At 40.3% G+C, this 12,550-nt stretch overlaps 1 protein-coding gene across 1 annotated transcript in view; it reads left to right on the forward strand.

Moving 5' to 3' along the window:
• The window catches only part of hpdb (4-hydroxyphenylpyruvate dioxygenase b), a 35,000-nt gene that overhangs the window by 15,500 nt on the left and 6,950 nt on the right, over positions 1-12,550 (forward strand). The gene's annotated exons all lie outside the window — the stretch shown is intronic.

The following is a 12,550-nucleotide window of genomic DNA, read 5'->3' on the forward strand; positions in this document are numbered from 1 at the left end:
TGTAATATTTTGAAACACCTGGCAGTAATACCATATACCCCGTTAAAATTGGGCAAGGTTTGATGACATTTAAAAAATTGATACTGCCCAAATCCTACATTACAAAGCTGTTTTCCCCATGGCATTTTGTTCATTTCTAAAGATCCTTACAAAAGAAAATCAAATTGATTTGAGTGGTTGAGATCTTTTAGAAGGTTGGTGTGTAATTTCTCATTTAGGGGTGGTGGTGGGTCCTGAGGCTAGACCTGACAGAGTCAGCCTTATAATCACTCTAAATGAACAAACAGCACTTTGTAAAGGATACGTAACACAAAAGACACAGTAAGTCTCTATACAAACAATCCATCCATTAGTTGGCCCAACACAAAACTACGAGTGGGGAGGGGTGGGATTTTCACCTATTTTCCACCTGAAATCTATGAGTGAGAGATCAAAAGGACCTTAAGGTCTCTCTCCTTGCATGTTCTTCCTACCAGTGAATGTGGAGCCCAAAAGATTGGCCTGACCTCCAAAAACTCCTCTAATTGGAGCGGTTGAAGGGTGATGAAGTGTGGGCTGCATTTGTCCCTCTGTTAGTGTTTGTGTTTGTGGGTGGTTTGGTAGGTGGGCAAGAGTGTGTGTGGTACAGTTGGGGTTGTAAAGAATACAGCGTTTTTAGCCAAAGTTTGAACAGCGTTTCATTTGAAGAGGGTGGTGTTAAATCAGAGTGGTGTCACATACTCTGATGCAGCAACCAAAGCTTAGTACCATTTGAAACAGTTTGCAGACAGACGTATGCTGCCTTGTCAGTCTGTTTTACTCGTAATAGTTCAGAAGAAAAGACTCAGCAAAATGCTTTTATTTTTCCATGAAAAATAACTTTCTAAAAGTTTACTTGTAATGAGATCAAAGTCATGCACAAGATTGACCCAGAAAAAATGTAATAACCTGAAATGTCATCCTTAAATGTATACAAATCTAAAAATAAGCAAATGGATTTCAGGGGACATGTGCTTGCACACCTTAGGGCAGAGACATAATTAAAGAGAATCAGCAGCAATCTCTGTATAATATGAATATGAATGCTGCAGCAATTAGCTTTAGCATGACAACAAGGTGTGGGGAAAAAGCTTGATTAATTCAGCTTGCTCCAAACTGCTCATCTACTGAATACCACACGAGCACCAACACTTAAAGTAACACTCTAGATACACTATAAAGTTACTTGTTTGGGTTAATGTGGTAGTTTGAAATTATGATATTCCCTCACCCTTGATACTGAAATGCATGTACATGTGTTTATGGTTTTCTTCACTTCTTCTGTGGTTTTCTACAGTAAAAACTGGCTATATTACAGATTTTGTAGCATGCCAGCTTCAGTAACAAACCCACTTATCCTCTTTAGAAAACGAACATAAGTAAACAGGTGGGATTGTGTATGAAAACAGACGTGTAAGCTTGAGGGTTGACAGCTTTGTGACGAGTAACTGTCCAGAGGATTAAGGCTCAAACTGTACAGTTAATAACATAAAGAGTCTGGGTCTGACTTTGAGCCCAGGATCAGTCTAGACAGACGAGAAGCTGAGCCACAAAAACAACTTACTCCGACCTGACACAGACACCTAAAACGTAACCCCTTTCCTTCTTTCAAAACTGACCCTCAACCTGTAATTTAAAATTTTCACTGCTTGTTTACAGTCACAATGTTTAAATGTACAAAACAGTTAAGCTACAGTTACAGCTCTATTAGGCTAACTAGACTGTCCCAGTTGACAGAAGCATGTCTGCCTCACTAGATGATATGCAACCTTTCTCCAAGTATATGGACGTTATTTTGGTTGACTGTGCTTATGAGCTAGTAAGCAGGTAACCAGTTGCATGTTGAATATTAAAAACACAACAAATTCTACAGATCTGGATGTTTTGCATACATTCTGTGCATTACTTTTGGTACACATGAGATGAACTTCATGCCTTGGCTTGGGTCAAAGCCCAGAGCAGAGACTGCGGAGTGTGCCAGAAGACTTAGTTTTAGTTGGACTACATCAATAATTAGACTGTCTCTAACTAGATGTAAATGTGCTAAATATTCAGTCTTTTTTTCATCTCATTGCTGCCTGCTCATCGTCCTGCCCCTCTGTGGAGGCTTAGAATAAAAGACACTTTCTTATTTGTCATGGATTCTTTAAGACAAGATACAATGTTGCAACTGTTACTTGGTTTTTGTATCCTGAGATAATGGAGGATCATGAAAAATTTAGTGTAAAGCAATAAAGATATGCTTACACTACATGTAAAGTTAAAGAGTCATTTTCAGAGTTTTTCAGTAGCTCAAAAGAACAAGCCAGTAAACTCCAATGAAAAACTCCTATTTGATTTACACTTTTGAGTAGAAATCTGTTGTGGGGATTCCATACAAGTTTACTGGGAAATACAGCAAAATTTGTCTGAAGAAAATGCAAATTTCTGAGTGTCTCCATCCACTACTGTTGAGCAGTGGGTGGTGCTACTCAAGAGAGGAAAAAATGCACACACAAAAAAAACCTCTGCAGAAGAAGGCAGAACTTTGCAGTGCATAGTCTATATCCCTATCATTGAGGCTAGTGTAGAGATACACAAAAACAGAAGATTTTATCTGTGGTGATAGAGAGTTTTTAACTACTTTTCTGAACCTATAGCGCTGTGCACATATTTTAAGCATGTAGGGCGCTAAAGATTAACAACAGGGCCCGATGTGCCACAACCCAGGGCTGGAGGTGGGGCAGAGTCAAGCTCGGTACATGTTGACATGTGTGTCACTCGGCAGCCAAGGTCAAGCTTGACGGCATCTCTTTTGCCCGGGTCTAATAATAATTGAGACTGCTGGTGGGGTGGTTTTAAGGCCCAGGGGCTCATTATAGCCCTACCACCTGCCCTGATGGTACTCTAGGTCAAGCTTACTCGTCACATCCAACACTTACTGTACCCTAAAAGCATTGACTTTATTCTTTCTTCAACAGATTATTTTCCCATGACCCTGGTAATATGCAAGGACATCCCGAGCACAACCAGGGTTGTACCAATGCTCTTTCCTGCCCGGGGTCCCCTCAGGCAGTTTGCTCCCCATGTCTACGCCACATTCAGCCTTAGTTTTGGCCCAAACATGCCTAAAAGTTGTGCAGAGTACTGTATGTGCTTGAAGAGTTTTGGTAACAGCCCTGTTAAGCATACTTTAGCATGTAGGTCCAGAGTAGTCATTGCATATATTTACTAAATTTGTTTCCACTGCAAAACCCTTGTACCTATGCACATGTTTTTCCACCTTCCTTTTAACGATTTTGCACTTTTAAAAAAAGGGCAAATTCCTGCGTTTCCATTAAGGTTTTTCTCAACGGGTGCACAGAAAACTCACTTTTCAGTATTTTCTGATATATTGTAAGGAAACCGTCTAGTTAGGTTGTACATTCAGTACTCTCCAATGATAAAAACCTTTGTTTAAAAAGAAGAGAATTCAAAAGTAAAAGTCTTACAAAATTGAGTTTAGCCAATGCCTAACACTTGAAGTTTGATATTTATCAGTTTTTGTTATTCTCAATGGAAAATTAAACATGTTATCAACTCATCTGTTTCCGCACTCATGGGAAAACAAACCTCTTTGGTTTAACTTTGTCCTGGTGGTTATCACTGAAAATTATCCACAGAACTTGGATTCAGAGTCAGATTCCCATGAATCTTATCGATGAGTATCGCTGTTAGTGAAGTGTAACATATCTAATCATGCCTCACTAAAGTGGCCACTCAAGCAGCCAATACACACAAACACCCCCATGCCCCCCCCCCTGTGTGCCGGCTGTAAATCGCTCAGAAATCACTCCTGAAATCAGCTTTTCAGTAATCTGTCTAACCTGGAAGTGGCCTCTCTGTGAACAACGGCCATGAAAAGTGCAGCATTTACATGAGATCAGTGTTTCTATGGCAACGATGTTATCTTTTGGCACATTGGAGAGGTGATTATGAAACCAGGGCTTTCAGATGGATCCTTCCTCCCTGTTATTGTTCAGATTCACTCCAGCCGCTACACCAACTACATCTGACTGATAGGACTTTAGTCAGCTCAGTGAATGGAAGAGGAAACAATACACTAAAAGAATAGCGTGATTTGCAAATCCTTTTCCACTTAAACTCAATTGAATACAGCACAAAGACAAGATGTTTCATGTTCAAACGGATTAACATTTTTAAAAAATATACACACTTTCTGAATTTGATGCTTGCATCACATTCCCAAAAAGCTGGGACAGAAGCATGTTTACCATTATGTTACACCACCCTTTCTTCTCCGAGGACACACATTTTTAAGGTATCAAAAGTGAAGTTCTTTTCCATTCTTACTTGATGTACATCTTAAGTGTCTCAATTTATTTATCAGTTTATTTGTCAGAGATAATACATAAGCATTGTTGCATCTGATTGGAGAGCAACTGATGCAATTTATACAAGACTTCTAGCCATGGCTAATTTGCAGTCCTTGTCTCTGGTTAGGCTTTTAAGAAATGACACACATGATAAGACAGAATAAAAGAGACATTAGAGACTGACAGTTACAGCTGACATGGATGAGTAGGCACACTGATGCATAAAAACAGCAACAGCAAGGCAGACATAGACTGGCAGCCACATACATGCATAAAGGCTAAGAGTAAAGCTGACATAAAGATGCAGATTCATGACAATGTCTGAAAAACTTAGAACAAAGAAAGAGGAATTAAATATAATGAACAATGTCAAACATGTAACCTAGTGTTCACAGATTTGCCTTTGAGCCATTGTTTTATCTTGATATTGAACGCTCTGGAGTCCGCTAATGTGTTTATTTCTCAACAGTGCAGTGCTGCTGTTGTTGCATTTTGCACTTCATAATGTACTGTACATTTTCTGAGGGAGAAAAAGCCATTGTCTGGATGGAAGCATATGCTGCTCCAAAACCTGACAGTACCTCTCAACATCATCACAGATGCTGGCTTTTAAACCTTGCATTGATTACAAGCCCACTTGGAGTTTGCAAAACAGTTTGCAAACACTCCATGTGAAAGTTGTCTTTTATGTGTTTTTCACTCAGGAGAGGCTTCCAGCTAGCCACTCTGCCATAAGCCCAGATTAGTTGAGGGCAGCAGTGACGGTTGTCCTTCTGGTGTCACGGATTTCAGGCAAAAAACTCAAAAAGGGAGGACCCAAATGCAGATAACACAAAAGGATTTAATTAACAAACAAACAAAAGAACTACTTACAACTAAACCCTAGGAATCAAAACTCAAAAGTCCATAAAACAAAACAAAACAAAATCCACTGGGAGCACGAGGAAGCACGAGGAGTAACAAGCACGGGGAAGACATATGCAATAAACCAACACAGACACAGGGAGACACAGAGCTTATATACACAGGGAGTGATTAACAATGGCAGACAGGTGTGGACAGTCAGACACAGGTGAAACTGGTGAAGGATAATCAAAGTGGAGGGAAACTCAGGCAGGAAGCAAAACTGGAATCACACACACAAGGGAAGGCAACTACAAAATAAAACAGGAAACATGGGGCCTAACACAAGAAGCACACAAGGACTGAAAACTGGACACAAGAAGCTAAACTACAGAAACACTGAAAACACAGGAGGATACAAAGAACCAAGGAGTGAAACTCAAACACAGGGAGTAAAACTAAAACATGAGACACAGGAATTAACCAAACATGAAACACAGGAAATGTAAAACTAACATGAAGCAGGGAATTACTAAACATTAAACACGAGGAGTAAAACTAGACATGAAACAAGGAATAACTAGACATAAAATACAAGGAGTAACTAAACATAAAACACAGGGAAACCTAAACATGAAGCACAGAGAATAACTAGACATGAAATACAAGGAGTGATAAAACATAAAACACAAGAAGTAACTAAATACTAGAAACAGGAAAATACTACACAAGAAACACGAGGGCTAAAGAAAACTCCTAATAAACTCCAAACCTAACACAAGATCAAACTAGAAATCACAGAATTCACAAGGATAACCAAAGGAAAACTCAGAAACATAATAAATCAAAACCTGGATCATGACATCTGGAACTTGTCCCATCTCCACTGATTGCTCTGTTTGGCCTGGTGTCCAGCTCTTAGAAGAGTCTTGGTTGTGCCAAACTTCTTCTCTTTGAGAGTTATTGAGACCACTGTGCTCTTGGGAACCTTCAGTGCAGCAGAACAGGGTCCTCTGACCTCATGGCTTAGTTTTTGTTCTGATATGCATTGTAAGCTGTCAGCCCTTCTACAGAGAGGTGTGTGCCTTTCCAAATCATGTTCAATCAACTTAATTTACCACAGGTGGATTCCAATCAAGAAGTAGACACATCTCAGCAAAGATCCATAGACTTCGCAACAACCTGAGCTTAAGTTCAAGTTCATGTTGCTGAATACTTTCTGAATGCACTGTAAATAGATTGATTCTGGTTTTTGCAGTCACCTGTGGGATCCAAGGTCACGGACATTCAATATTGTTTTTTGCCTTGCTTCTTATGTGCAGATTTCTCCAGATTCTCTGAATCATTTGACGATACTATGAGCTGTAGATGGTGTAACGTGCAAGTACAATTCTCCTGTAATTGCATGTTTAGGAAGGAACAATGCTCATAAACTGCTGGACTGTTTACTCAGTCAGTCTTTTGCAATGTGGAGAGCCTAAAAGGAGAGTTCATGCTACACCCAGTCATGGTACTATCACCTCTTATAAATGAACTACTTGCCTGTTGAATGCTTTAGGTGTTTTTGAACTTTCCACCTCTTTTCAAGTCTTTTTTAGTTTTTTGACGCTGTCCTAACTTTTTTGGAACGTGTGTATTTAAAAGAAAATAAAGCTCAGGTGTTAACATTAGATATATGATTTTTGTGCTGTATTCCATTTAATATAGGTTGAAACTGATTATCTGATCATTTTTTACATTTTTTAAATGCACATTTTACATGTCCCTTTTTTAGAATCTGGGTTTGTATATGGTAAAAAATTAATAACCCTTTTGATACTGGTGGGAACAAACCCTGAGCATCACGCTTTGTACTGACAATATGTGAAAGACAGAGAGACTGGGTTACCAGTATTATGCAGTTGCACAGTCAGTATGAAAGTACAAAGGTGTAATGACAGCAAAGCTTTGTCAGGGTGCTTTTGTGGCTCATGATAAACTATATTCACAAAATTAAAATCACAAATCACTTGCAAATGGTGACAAGTCATGATGGCAACTGATGGCAAGTGGACTCATTAACTCTTGTAGAGTCTTATAAGATAATAACTTCTGTGAGAAAACAACAAGATAATCATCTGGCTCCCACAAAATAACTATCATACAAGATTAAAATGATCACCTTAGTGGACTTCAGGGAGGGTTTTTCTAAAACTGGTTTAAAGATCTTTTCTCTGAGGTTCTCCTCACCTAAATTGAGCTGTAAAAGAAACCTTCAACATCACCAGATTTGGGTTATGATGTTTGTAATTCAAATTTAACCCCCTACTATGTAACTAGCTATCTCTAGCTGTCTAAATGATAAGCATGTTGAATATCAATGAGCTGCTGCTGTTGGTGGATATCGTTAGTCGAGAGATGTTGCTTCCGTGCTCGCCGTGGTTTGGCCAGTCCTGAATGTACTGGGCTCTCGTCCCTTCCGGATATGGCCGCTCTGGGCTCATCGTCCCCGAGACACAAAGCTCCTCTTCACATCCTTCTCTATCCCATCCATTGTGAAGGGCTGGCCTCGAGGCACACGGCTCCTAAGCCCGCTTCAGGGCTAAATGCTTCTCCTGTCACTGCTACTCTCACTGCCAGATCAGCTGCTGGAAGCACTCAGGTGCTAAGTTCCACACCAGGAAATATCAGAGGAAAAAGGTCAGATCACCTTAGTCCAAGAGATCAGGGTGTAAGCACTGCTTGGAAGTATAGTCAGAGTGAAGGAAGTTTTAAAATGGTGTTGATGTGCATTTTAAATGCTTTTATGCATTTCAGCTCTCCATCTAAAGAGGGAGGTCAGCATGCATGGAGAGGTTTTTACATTTCACAGTTTTTACAATGCATTTTCAGGCTATTTGCACACACCAGACTTTAATGAGGGACATGTTGAAAAGATAATCCTGTGCTGAGCTGCCTAATGGCAGTCCTCTGCTGTTTGTCCACTAGGGAGCAGCAGAGGAGGAGATGGCCGGTCTCTTATTTTCAGTAAGTAAACTGTTGGCAAGGATTTCTACACTATATCATCACAAATTTGATATATAATTTACTCAATGATAAAAGTCTCCTAGACAAAATTCAGGGTTTATTATACAAGCTATGCTTAAAGTACTCCATTTTTACAAAAAAAAGTTTACCTACTGTTTGTGTTGCAGTTTCAACATGATTAAAGTCATCTCAAAATGCTTTCTCACTGTCTGCACAGAGGATGACAGGTTTACTTCATCCAGATGTGGTTCTTGTGAGCCCAGCAAGTGAACTGCTGCCACCTTGTGGTTAAAAAGTAGAGCTACCAAAATGTTTATTCAACGAATCATTTTTTCACAGTTGCACATGTACAGTCTTCTTAAGTTTTCCACTTAATAAGTAATAATTTGTAGTATATTTCTCAGCAGGATGCCCATTTGCCACTGTGTATCAATTGGAAGTAAGTAGAGAGAGACCAGTTTTAAATTCCTTGTTACACACACCTTAGAGGGCCACCACAGCACTCATCGAGCAGGGTGTAAGAAGCTGGCAAGCAAGGCAGACGTGGAACAGCATAACCTGGTAGCTGGCATAATGTAGTGGCATAGTGTAGTGTGGTGTAGGAACATCTGTGCCAAAATGGAAGGACATCCATATAAATCTTAATGTGCCCATGTTTTTAGTTTTCAGCTAGGATAAAGTAGAACATGTCTTGGGTTGCACTGGATTTGCTGAGACTTTTCAGCTTATTTCTTTTTTTTTTCTGATTTCTATTATATGGAAGATTTATATTTATATGGGTCAAAATGGAAGACACCTCCTAAAGTGGTGGATAACAAGCAAGGAAAGATCCTGTGGGACTTCCAAATCCAGACTGACAAGACGGTGATGGCTAATCAGCCCGACAGTGCTGGCCGATAAACATCAGAAGACAGTGATAGTGATAGATGTAGCAATACGAAGCATCAGGAAGAAGGAACACGAGGAGCTTGAGAAATACCAAGGGCTGAAACAAGAGCTAGAGAAGAGGTGGGGTGTAAAGGCAACAGTGGTGCCAGTAGTGATTTGGGCACTGGGGACTGTAACCCCCAAGCTGGGTGGATGGCTCCAGCAGATACCGGCACAACATCTGAGATCTCTGTCCATAAGTGCGCAGTCCCAGTAACAGCTATGGTCCTGAGCAGAACCCTCAGGCTCCCGGGCCTCTGGTAGAGAATCCAGGCTTGAAGGAGATACAATATTGCCTAGGTGGGTGAGGGAGGATTTTTATTTTTTCATATACACATATAAAGCTAAGCACTGATACCAAATACTCGTATCACGAGTACTTACATTTGATGCCCACCAATACAGAGTACAAGAGCGTTTCTTTCTTTCTCTGGTTAATGACTCTATCCTCCCCATATCTGATATGGTATAAAAGCCAAAACAGAATAGGACTGCATAGGTGCTCGTAATGTTGTGGCATTTTGGTGTATATTCAAGTAACTCATGCATGTGGGACAGTGAAGAAGTATGCATGCAAGTATTGACAGTATTCAGCATTTTATTTCTTCAAAAAGCTGAAAAATTTCAGAGAGCAAAGCAATAGCAAATCAGGAAACACTTACATGATTATTAGTGCAGCATTTAACCTACAACAGGACACAAAAAGAGGTTCTCTATGTAATCGATGTTTCTTTTCCAGCATATATGATCCTCATTTCCTCCTCACAGCCCATTGAGTCACTTTGCTGTTTTAGCTTTTGTCAAGATTGGCTTCTTGCGTTGGTGCATGGGGGGGCAGGTCGGGGGGAGTGGCCTGCGGCTCTGACACAGCCTCTGTCCTGGTTGGTAGACAACTGGATCCCTCAGGAGAGGTCGAGAGCTTTCCCACTTTGAGGAGCTCAGAGTCTCTGATTTTGCTCGTGGGCCAATGATAACGGGTGCACACGTTTTAGGGATGATGGTGGTCATGGTCCGAGTCAGGACTCTCCCTCTTCTGGCAGCCAGAGTTGGAGCTGCTGAAGGTTTCTGCTTCCTGTCAGGACCTTTGTTCTCTGGCTGCTCTTTGAGCTGTGTGTGCTGTGGATTGTGAAGATGTTGGCTCTGCAGCTTACTCTCCAGCTCCTTCAGAGTATGGTCAGTGTATTCTTTCATCTCTTTACGCATCTGAGAGATCTGCTCTGTAAACTCCTCCCTTATGGCTTTTTCTCTGACCTTAAGTTTTTCTTCAAAAACTGCACACAGCTCCACCTCCTTTAGATCCATCTCCCTTTTACTCTCAAACACCTCTGCTTGTTTCTTCTCATTGCTCACATCTCCATCCTCTGTGTCCCCGTTCCTTTGTCCCAGCTTGGTCTCTCTGTCCCTGACGATCTGCACCAGCTCCAGGATGCTGCTCTTCGGGGCCTTTGTGCCCACCTGAGATCTGATGCGCTCACGTACCTGTTGGAAGACAGACTGCATCCTTGCCTGTTTGTCCTCAGCAGTAACGTTGTCTTCCAAACAGTCATCATCCGGACTGACTGAGGAGAGCTGCTCTTCTGCTGCAGGAACACCATTCTGCTGCTCCTGGTTTTCACCGTTCACCAGTATCTGTGGGTTCTTTTCAGAGGAAAACTCACTCATTTTTAGTTTGTCTTTGCATAAAGGTCTGCTCCCTTTAACTGAGCTACTACGATAGAGATGTGAGGAGTGTTGTCGTGGGCGTTTGTCCCCTGAGGGTCTGAATACCAGGGGGAATTAATGCAGCATGCTGTATGAGACTAAAAAACATTCTTATTAGATTAAAGCATGTCTATCTAAAACATCAAGCTCATCAACAAAAGCATTTTCAAATAGGAGTGATAAAAGTTTATAAAAGCTGCTCCATCTCTGCAAAAACTATAGGAAACCTAATTACAATGCCAAGTAGACTTAAAAGTATGATAAACCTCCACTATCTCAATGTTAGATAGTTCAGCAGCTTTCAGGATATGACTCAGCTGGTTTTATTAAACTCAGCACATTGTGTTCCTCTGTATGTGTGATACTGCATCCCATAACAACAATAAGTGTCCTGGTGACAGGGTGAAAAACAAAGACCTACAGGGATGGTCCCAAAGAGGGCACAGAGGGGCGGGATTTATATCATAATGAGTGAGCTGCTGTTAGATTGTACGGCTGCGATACACAGCTGAATAATCTGTTACTGTAATAGGGATGCTTATTAAAAAAAGGCTCAGGAAACTCAAATAGATAAGCATTGAGAGTACAAACTTTATAGCATGATGATGAACTTACCATTCCCATTATTTTTTCTTTTTATTGCATCTTTCTATTGAAGTCTCAGTTTGTTTCCAGATGTTTGTCTTTTTTGTTCTGTTTTTCTTTTTTAAATGTGTTTTTGGAGTTGCTTGTTTAACCTCTGGGTTCACAAGGTCAAATGTTACTTGTTGAAATGAACAAAGAAAATCAGATTTAATAAACCAACTAAAACATAATTTTCACCCCAGGATCAAATGCTTCATCTCTGGTAATCTTTCATTTGTTCTATCACACAGATCTGATATTTATTCATCCATCTCATTCTTTAATTAGTTTACTTCTGTTTTATAAAGCAGGTTACTTACATATGGCAACAAAGTGATGAAAGATTTGTCAAAGTTGTGTGAAAACCAACAAAAAAACCCAAACATAACAGACGTAAACCTAACAGTTGCTAAATCTTTGTTAAAAATAGTGTTATATTGAGTTTATTCCCTTTTTTCTTCCTTCCTTGCATAGTGGTTCATTAAGCTGCAATGATTTAGAACATTTTTGACGTTTCTCTTGGATTCACATAAGAATTCAAGTTATATCATAGGAGCATAGAATCAAGAGAAAAGTGCAGGAACAGCAACTGCACACAGGCTGTTATCCTGCAGCTTCAGTTCTACATGTAACTTTAATGAACTCTGTACAGTGTTTTGTCCACTCTTTAAGGTATTTTCTCTGTTCCTGCATTATTCTTCGATCTCTTATTGAACTACATATCCGATAGTTTGCTTCTGTAGGTTTTTGTTCTTCAGGCTGTCGTTTTGTGCAGCAGCGTGCACACAGTAAAGCCTCATCTGCACACTGGCACCAGCTGAAAGCCATTAAATCAACCTAAAATGTCCCAAAAATAGAGCATCGGCATGATTTGACATTTTTTAAAGTTATACCACACAACAGCAACTTTTGACCTGATGTTTGATTGGAGTGATCGAAATGATTGGAATATTATCTGTGTGTGAGGACTGATGGGTTGGGGGCATTCAAGGCACACCACGGTTCACTCAGCTCAACACCAGTGAGCCAATCAGAGTCCAGCATGAGTGAGCCTCCTCTCACCACTAAACACTAAC

This window comes from Cheilinus undulatus, linkage group 5 (genome assembly GCF_018320785.1).
Source record: "Cheilinus undulatus linkage group 5, ASM1832078v1, whole genome shotgun sequence".
Classification (NCBI taxonomy): domain Eukaryota; kingdom Metazoa; phylum Chordata; class Actinopteri; order Labriformes; family Labridae; genus Cheilinus; species Cheilinus undulatus.